We start from the raw sequence: 8,946 nt of genomic DNA, 5'->3' as shown, positions 1-8,946 counted from the left end.
TAGTGTTTTGATTATTATTCTATATGTGGCATGGAAACTTTCTGGTCTAGTGTATTTGGTGCTCTGTAATATGTGTCCATTTATAGGCACATCTTTCTTTAGGTTAGGAAAGTTTTCTTCTATGAATTTGTTAAATATATTTTCTGGGCTTTTAAGTTGGGATTCTTCTCCTTCTTCTATTCATATTATTCTTAGGTTAGGTCTTTTCATAGTGTCCCAGATTTTCCTGGTTGTTTTGTGTTAGGAGTTTCTAGAGATTTAACATTTTCTTGACCAATGAATCTATTTCTTCTATCATATCTTCAACACCTGAGATTCAGTCTTCCATGTCTTGTATTCTTGTTGATGATACTTGTGTCTGTAGTTTCTGTTCAAGTACACAGATTTCCCCACTTCCATAATTCCTTCAGTTTGTGTTTTCTTTATTGCTTCTTTATTTTCTTTATTTTCAGGTCTTGAACAGTTTTATTAATTTCTTTCAGTTCTTTTTCTTGCCTTTCTTTAAGAGATTTATTGATTTCCTCCAATTTTTTGTTCTTTCCTCTATTTCTATAAGTGATTTTTTTTTCATTTTCTCTTTAAGGACCTCTTGATCTTCATAAAGTTGGTTTTAAGGCCAATTTCTTGTTCTTCAGCTACACTGGAATATTCAGGTTTTGCTGTCATAGGATAGTTGGGCTCTGGTAGTGCCATATTACCCTAGCTATTGTTGATGGTGTTTTACACTGCCCTTTAGGCATCTAGGTTTGGGATAATTATAGGTCTAGGTGCTGATTTCTTTCTTTCTTTAAGATTTATTTATTTATTATATGTAAGTGTATTGTCTTCATACACACAGATCTCATTATAGATGTTTGTGAACCACTATGTGGTTGCGGAGGATTGAACTCAGGACCTCTGGAAGAGCAGTTAGTGCTTTTAACCACTGAGCCATCTCTTCAGCCCCCTAGGTGCTGAGTTTCTTTGTCTTTGTTGGATGGGTGTTTCTTAGTTTCTGTTTCCTCTTTGGTCTTCTGGTCTTTGTGGCCTAGATTTCTGGTAGCCACCATGACCTCTGATCTAGTAGGGAGTCTCTGACCAGGTTGGGGGCTGGACTTCTGGCAACTACCTTGGTCTTTGGTGCAGGGTCCTGCTAGTGGGACTGGTGGTAGTGGGGGCAGTGAAATGGGTCTTTGGGAACCAAACCTAAGAAGTGGGACAGTTCTGTTAGCAGGTGTGTCACTCATCTGACTGGTATAACCTTAGCCTGTTCTTCTGACTCTTAAAGTTGAATTTGTTTTCTTCCCAGCCAAAATCAGATTAGACATTTTAGGAGCATTTAATAAGATTATAGCTTAACAATTTCGTTTCCTTTTAAATGTAAGAAGGTAGTTGTTTGTCTTATAAACCTTGAGTGGGGAGTTTGGTTTTGCTTTCTGGGTTTTTTTTTTCTTTGAGGGGGGAGGTTGACAGAGTTTTCAAAATTAATATTTAAAAATGACAAGTATAAACCACTGCTATAGATGAAATATGATCCACAACAGCCATGCTCTCTCCTGTGAGATTATTAAATGCGAGCAGGCAGAAGTAAAAGCACATTATAAATAGTTGATAGAATTGGGCAGATGGTGAGCAAGCGTAATCAAATCGAGCACTTACAGCATCGAGCAAAAGCCCGACTGGAGTAACCCAACTTGGACAGCAAGCAGAATGATGTCATCAAACCTGGGGAATTCCCGAAAACAGTCTTGCTGGGGCTTCTGATCGATAGCATCCAGGCAAAGCAGAGCATCCTCCCTGGATGAACGTGTCTGCCTTCCACTCTCATGGCAGGCACTTTTATTCCATGCCAACAACCTCTGCTGGCAAGGGCTTACGTGCAGCCACTCTCAGGGATGCGAGGTTTATAGGATCCCCTCTTTGCAGTTCTTTCTCCCAGTTATAGAGGCAAGGGGCCAGCCTGCCTCAGGAAAGACAAGACACTGAGACAAACACGCTTGCATCTGAGCCAAGAAAGCTCATCTGTTCTCTGCAGAGTCATCTCCCAGTGAGCACACGCAGCACACGAGAGTTTGCCAATATAATTTACATCACAATCCATCACTCCACTGGAAAGCTCACAGAGAACGTTTTAAGCCTGAAAGCACAGATCAGTGAAGAGGGGCTTTTCCCCTCTCTTTTTAATTTTTTAAAATTTTGATCTTATGTGTAGAGGTGTTTGGTACGTGTGTGTGTGTGTGTGTGTGTGTGTGTGTCTGTGTGTGTGTGTGTGTGGTGTGTATGTGTGTGTGTGTGTGTGGTGTGCATGTGTGTGTATGTGTGTGTGGTGTGTGTGTGTGTGTATGTGTGTGTGTGTGTGTGTGTGTGTGTGTGGTATGTGTGTGTGCATGTGTGTGTGTGTGTGTTGTGTGTCAGTGTGTGTGTGTGTGTGTGTGTGTGTGTGTGTGTGTGTGTGTGTGTCTGGTGCCTAAGGAGGGAACAGAAAGCATCAGATGGCTGTGAGCCACCATGAGGCTGCTTGGGTAGCAAACCTAGGTCCTGTGTAAGAACAACAAGCACTTTTACTGAATCGTCCCTTCTCGCTGTTCTTCCAGAGGACCCGAGTTGGTTTTCCAGCACCAACATCAGACAGTTCACAACTACCTGTAAGTCCAGCTCTAGGGTATCAAATGCCCTCCCCTGGCCTCCTCTGGCACCCACACAAATGTGGCAAGGAATAACACATCCATGCACACACATATGTGCACACACACATGAATAAAAATCAACATATAGGGGTTGGGGATTTAGCTCAGCAGTAGAGCACTTGCCTAGCAAGCGCAAGGCCCTGGGTTCGGTCCCCAGCTCCAAAAAAAAGAAAAAAAAAATCAACATATATTTTCCAAAATAAACAAGTCACTGTTTTAATTTTAATATCTGCATTTTTAAAAACCAGGCTTCAGATCATTACCTTACATGACGAGTTTTTCTAACGTCTCAAATCTTACAACTAAAGTCTTGAACGTCTTTACTTTAGGCAGGCTTGACTAAGGATGAGGAATAACTGATTTGTCTAAAGAGGCAATGGGGGGTGGGGAAGGGAAGAGAGTAAGAAGGGCACAGAGAAGCAGTCAATAGCCCAGTGACATCTTCATTGTCAACTTGATGTGGAAACTCAAATCTTGGTGTGTCTTGGAAAAATGTTTACCTGAGGAGAGACAAGCCACCTTGGATATGAGCGGCAGCATCCCCCGGACTTGAGTTACAGACTGAGTAAGGAGAAGAAAGTGAGCTGAGCTCCAGCATGCATCCCAACAGAATCCCTTCAACCCAGGAATAGGTGTGTTCTCTGGGACTGCCTCTCGCTGCTCTGGGTTGTATTCCCTAACCCCCATCCCATGTCTCTTCCTGCCGGGCTGGAGGCAATGAGTGTCTACTATTCTTGAAGCCTTTATGAATCCCCAAACCAAAAGTCACGCATTCACAACAAAGAGGAGAGGTCACAGGAAAAACTCAGAATTTAAATATTTAAGAAATGGCAGGAGAAAAGGAATGCTAGCAAATAAATAAACATTCTGAAAATGAGTAAAAATAATCAATGTCTGAAAAGATAATAGGTTACCCAAGCGGCCAGACGGTGGACCATGAGCCAAGTCAAGGGTGCCCTGAGCCTCACAGAGAACTCACCGCCATCCACTCAAGGAACACGAGACAGCCAGGCACTAAGGACCCATGATCGTATCTGATACTGACCCTGACCACTGCTCCTTGAGGCCCCACATGTAGGTACCAAAAGTGTCAACACAAAAAAAATGCAGCCTTTGTCTCCAAGAGAACAAGAACATGAATGCCCATGATCTGGAAACAGATTCAGGTTACCGTGGAAGACATGTTCTGCTGTGGGAATGGGTGTGTGAGACTCTACCAATGGGTGGGGACAAAGAGAGTCATAAACCGAGACATTTACCAAATATGTTATAGTGGGGACCACGCGGAGGGAAATTACCACAGAGGAGAAAGTGCAAACCATGAGCTTCAGGTATCTTTCGATAACGTGCTCGGCTTCGGAATCAGGGCTCAAAACACGCGTTAAAGGTGTGGCAGTCATAGGATATTACAACAGACACAAAAGTGGACAACGAATGATAGAGATGCTTCAGCTGGGATGGCAACGTTCAGATGCTCCACAACCACAAACTCCTAGTCAGGCATTCACTTCCTTCTAGGACCTTTCATCCACACGAATCACCAGTATTCCCTGTTAGTAACTCTTTGTCTATGTTCCTATTTTAAAAAAACATCCAATAAACTCATTGGCCCAACCTGCTGGATTTGAATGGAATCGTTCCTTTGGTCTGGAGGTGCCCTATGTGAAGTGAATAGATGATGCTCCTCATCTCCTCAGGGAAAGCTACCCAACACATGTAACCTTCATGTATGTACACAAACACAGACATGTACAGATACTTCACCTATCATGCATCATTTTATTATGGAAGAAATTCATACTGGCTCTGTGCCCATCCACGAATTCAGCCTGCCAAACATGAGTGTGGTTTCCCTCTCACAACCACCTTCAGATCTCACTGGCTTGCCAAATTGTGGCCGCGTGTGGCTAAATGTGTTCCGATGGGCCCAGGCTGTGCTGCTGTGCAGCCTGCTACTGGAATGTCCTCAGCTCCCATTTGGATTTCCAGGGTTTACTATATTCCCAGAATGTGGACCAAGTTCAGGGCCTGGCAATCTGATAACTGCTCTGTTGACAAAGGAGAAGCAAGGAGTGTCCTGGAGCTATACCGTACCCCAGAGCATCGGGTGCCGAAACCTGGGCTCCAACACCACACCATAACCCAGAGGGTGGGGGGCAGAATCCTGGGCCCCAACACCACACCATAACCCAGAGCATTGGGACTGAAACCTGGGTTCCAACACCACACCACATCCCAGAGCACGGGGGTCAGAATCCTGGGCTCCAACACCACACCATAACCCAGAGCATCGGGACTGAAACCTGGGTTCCAACACCGCTCTGAAATTAACTCTTTGTATCTCATGTTCTCGTACAAACTTAACTTTCCTGGGCCCCATCTCCGCTCCCATAAAGTGAAAGATGAACATGGAGGTTTCTAGAGTAATCTCAGCACAAGCACAGGGTTCCGTGGGCGTCTATTCCCTGGCGCCATGCCACCACATTCTCCTCTGAGGGCAGAGGCTAGACTAGATTAGTCGAGGTAGAGAGGGAGGCTACCTGAGAGGCCAGACACAGACTAGAGTTTCTTTTGTCTAAAGCACTAGTTCTCAGCCTTACTGATGCCATGACCCTTTAATACAGTTCTTCATGATGTGGTAACACACACACACACACACACACACACACACACACACACACACACACACACACAACCATAAAATTACTTTTATTGCTGCTACACAGCTGTAATTCTGCTACTGTTATAAATCGTGATGTAAATGTGTGACCTGCAGATGGTCTTGGGCAACTTCTGTGAAAGGGTTGTTTGACCTTCCCCTACCCCAAAAGGGTTTCAACCCACAGGTTGAGAACTACTTTAACTTCCTCCTTTTAAGACAGAAAGTGCTTTCAACATTGCTTTGTAATTTGTATCTGAGGAAATCAAGTGGTTTTTCTTCTTAATTGGAAAAGAGAAGCAATATTCAGGAAACTCTGACAGCTTTCCACTCTACTGAGTGAGAACTTGTCTGCTGAACTCTGTAGTTAAGGGCCACACCCTTACCTTCATTACTCTGTACTACGATCTAAATAATACCTATTTTCGTTTTTTAATTGGATTTTTTTATTTACATTTCACATATAATTTCCTTTCCAAGTTTCCCGGACATAAGCCCCCTATCCCATTCCCCTCCCCTTCTTCTATAAGGGTGTTCACCTCCTGATCCACCCCCTTTTTCCCCCCACATTCCCCTATACTAGGGGTCCAACCTTGGCAGGACCAAGGGCTTCTCCTTCCATTGGTGCCTAACAAGGCCATCCTCTGCTGTATATGCAGCTGGAGCCCTGGGTCAGTCCATGTATAGTCTTTGGGTAGTGGTTTAGTCCCTGGGAGCTCTGGTTGGTTGGCATTGTTGTTCTTATGGAGTTCCAGGCCCCTTCAGCTCTTTCAATCTTTTCTCCAATTCCTCCAATGGGGGTCCCGTTCTCAGTTCAATGGTTTGCTGCTAGCATTCGACTCTGTATTTGACATGCTCTGGCTGCGTCTCTCAGGAGACATCTATATCCGGTCTCTTTCAGCACTTCTTAGCTTCATCAATCTTCTCTAGTTTTGGTGGCTGTATATATATGGGCCACATGTGGGGCAGGCTCTGAATGGCTGTTCCTTCATTCTCTGCTCCAAATTCTGCCTCCATATCCCCTCCTATGGATATTTTTGTTCCCCTTTTAAGAAGGAGTGAAGCATCTACACTTTGGTCCTCCTTCGTCTTGAGCTTCATGTGGTCTGTGGGTTGTATCTTGGGTAATTCGAGCTTTTGGGCTATATCCACTTATCAATGAGTGCATACCATGTATGTTTTTCTGTGATTGGGTTACCTCACTCAGGATGATATTTTCTAGTTCCATCCATTTGCCTATGAATTTCATAAAGTCATTGTTTTTGATAGCTGAGTAATATTCCATTGTGTAGATGTACCACATTTCTGTATCCATTCCTCTGTTGAAAGGCATCTGGGTTCTTCCCAGCTTCTGGCTATTATAAATAAGGCTGCTATGAACATAGTGGAGCATGTGTCTTTGTTGTATGTTGGAGCATCTTTTGGGTATATGCCCAGGAGAGGTATAGCTGGGTCCTCAGGTAGTTCAATGTCCACTTTTCTGAGGAATCTCCAAAGTGATTTCCTGTGTGCTTGTATCAGTTTGCAATCCCAACAACAATGGAGGAGTGTTCCTCTTTTTCCACATCTGTTGTCACCTGAGTTTTTGATCTTAGCCATTCTGACTGGTGTGAGGTGCAATCTCAGGGTTGTTTTGATTTGCATTTCCCTGATGACTATGGATGTTGAGCATTTCTTTAGGCTTCTCAGCCATTCGATATTCCTCAGCTGAGAATTCTTTGTATAGCTCTGTACCCTATTTTTAAATAGGATTATTTGGCTCTCTGGAGTCTAACTTCTTGAGTTCTTTGTATATTTTGGATATTAGCCCTCTATCAGATGTAAGATTGGTAAAGATTTTTCCCAATCTATTGGTTGTCATTTTCCTAATGACAGTGTCCTTTGCCTTACAGAAGCTTTGCTGTTTTATGAGGTTCCATTTGTTGATTCTTGATCTTAGAGCATAAGTCATTGGTGTTCTGTTCAGGAAAATTTCCCCAGTGCCCATGTGTTCGAGATTCTTCCCCGCCTTTTCTTCTATTAGTTTGAGTGTATCTGGTTTGATGTGGAGGTCCTTGATCCGCTTTGTACAGGGCAATAAGAATGGATTGATTTGCATTCTTCTACATGCTGACCTCCAGTTGAACCAGCACCATTTATTGAAAATGCTATCTTTTTTCCATTGGATGGTTTTAGCTCCTTTGTCAAAGATCAAGTGACCGTAGGTGTGTGGGTTCATTTCTGGGTCTTCAATTCTGTTCCACTGGTCTACTTGCCTGTCTCTGTACCAATACCATGCAGATTTCTCAGTTTTGTTGAATATAGGCTTTTGTAGTAGGATCTGATGATTTTTTGAATTTCCTCTGATTCTGTAGTTATGTCTCCCTTTTCATTTCTGATTTTGTTAATTTGTACACACTCTCTGTGTCCTCTCGTTAGTCTGGCTGAGGATTTATCTATCTTGTTGATTTTCTCAAAGATCCAGCTTTGGGTTCTATTGATTCATTGTACAGTCCCTTGTAGAAACAAGTTTCTTTCTACTTGATTGATTTCAGCACTGAGTTTGATTATTTCCTGCCTTCTACTCCTCTTGGGTGTATTTACTTCTTTTTCTTCTAGAGCTTTTACGTGTGCTGTCAAGCTGCTAATGTGTGCTCTCTCCTGTTTCTTTTGGCAGGCACTCTTAGCACTGCTTTCATTGTGTCCCATAAGTTTAGGTATGTTGTATCTTCATTTTCATTAAAATTTAAAAAGTCTTTAATTTCTTTCTTTATTTCTTCCTTGACCAAGTTATCATTGAGTAGAGCGTTGTTCAACTTCCATATATATGTGGGCTTTCTTTCCTTATTGTTGTTATTGAAAACCAGCCTTAGTCTGTGGTGATCTGATAGGATGCATGGGATTATTTCAATCTTCCTGTATTTGTTGAGGCCTGTTTTGTGACTGATTATATGTTCAATTTTGGAGAAGGTACCATGAGTTGCTGAGAAGGTATATTCTTTTGTTTTAGGATAGAATGTTCTATAAATATCTGTTAAGTCCATTTGGTTCATAACTTCTGTTAGTTTCTCTATGTTTCTGTTTAATTTCTATTTCCATGATCTGTACATTGAAGTGAGTGGGGTGTTCAAATCTCCTACTATTATTGTGTTACATGCAATGTGTGCTTTGACCTTTAGTAAGGTTTCTTTTATAAATGTAGGTGCCCTTGTATTTGGAACATAGATATTTAGGATTGAGAGTTCATCTTGGTAGATTTTTTTCCTTTGATGAATATAAAGTGTCCTTCCTTATCTTTTTGGATAACTTTTGGTTGGAAGTCGATTTTATTCAATATTAGAATGGCTACTCCAACTCGTTTCTTTGGACCATTTGCTTGGAAAATTGTTTTCCAGCCTTTTACTCTGAGGTAGTGTCTGTCTTTGTCTCTGAGGTGTGTTTCCTGTATGCAGCAAAATGCTGGGTCCTCGTTATGTATCCAGTCTGTTAGTCTATGTCTTTTTATTGGGAATTGAGTCCATTGGTGTTACAAGATATTAAAGAATAGTGATTGTTGCTTCCTGTTATTTTTGTTGTTAGAGTTGGAATTCTGTTTGTGTGTGTCTCTTCTTTTGGTGTCCTTGAAAGCAGATTACTTTCTTG

Source organism: Rattus rattus, chromosome 2 (genome assembly GCF_011064425.1).
Source record: "Rattus rattus isolate New Zealand chromosome 2, Rrattus_CSIRO_v1, whole genome shotgun sequence".
Classification (NCBI taxonomy): Eukaryota; Metazoa; Chordata; class Mammalia; order Rodentia; family Muridae; genus Rattus; species Rattus rattus.
Note: the sequence above shows the minus strand (reverse complement) of the source record.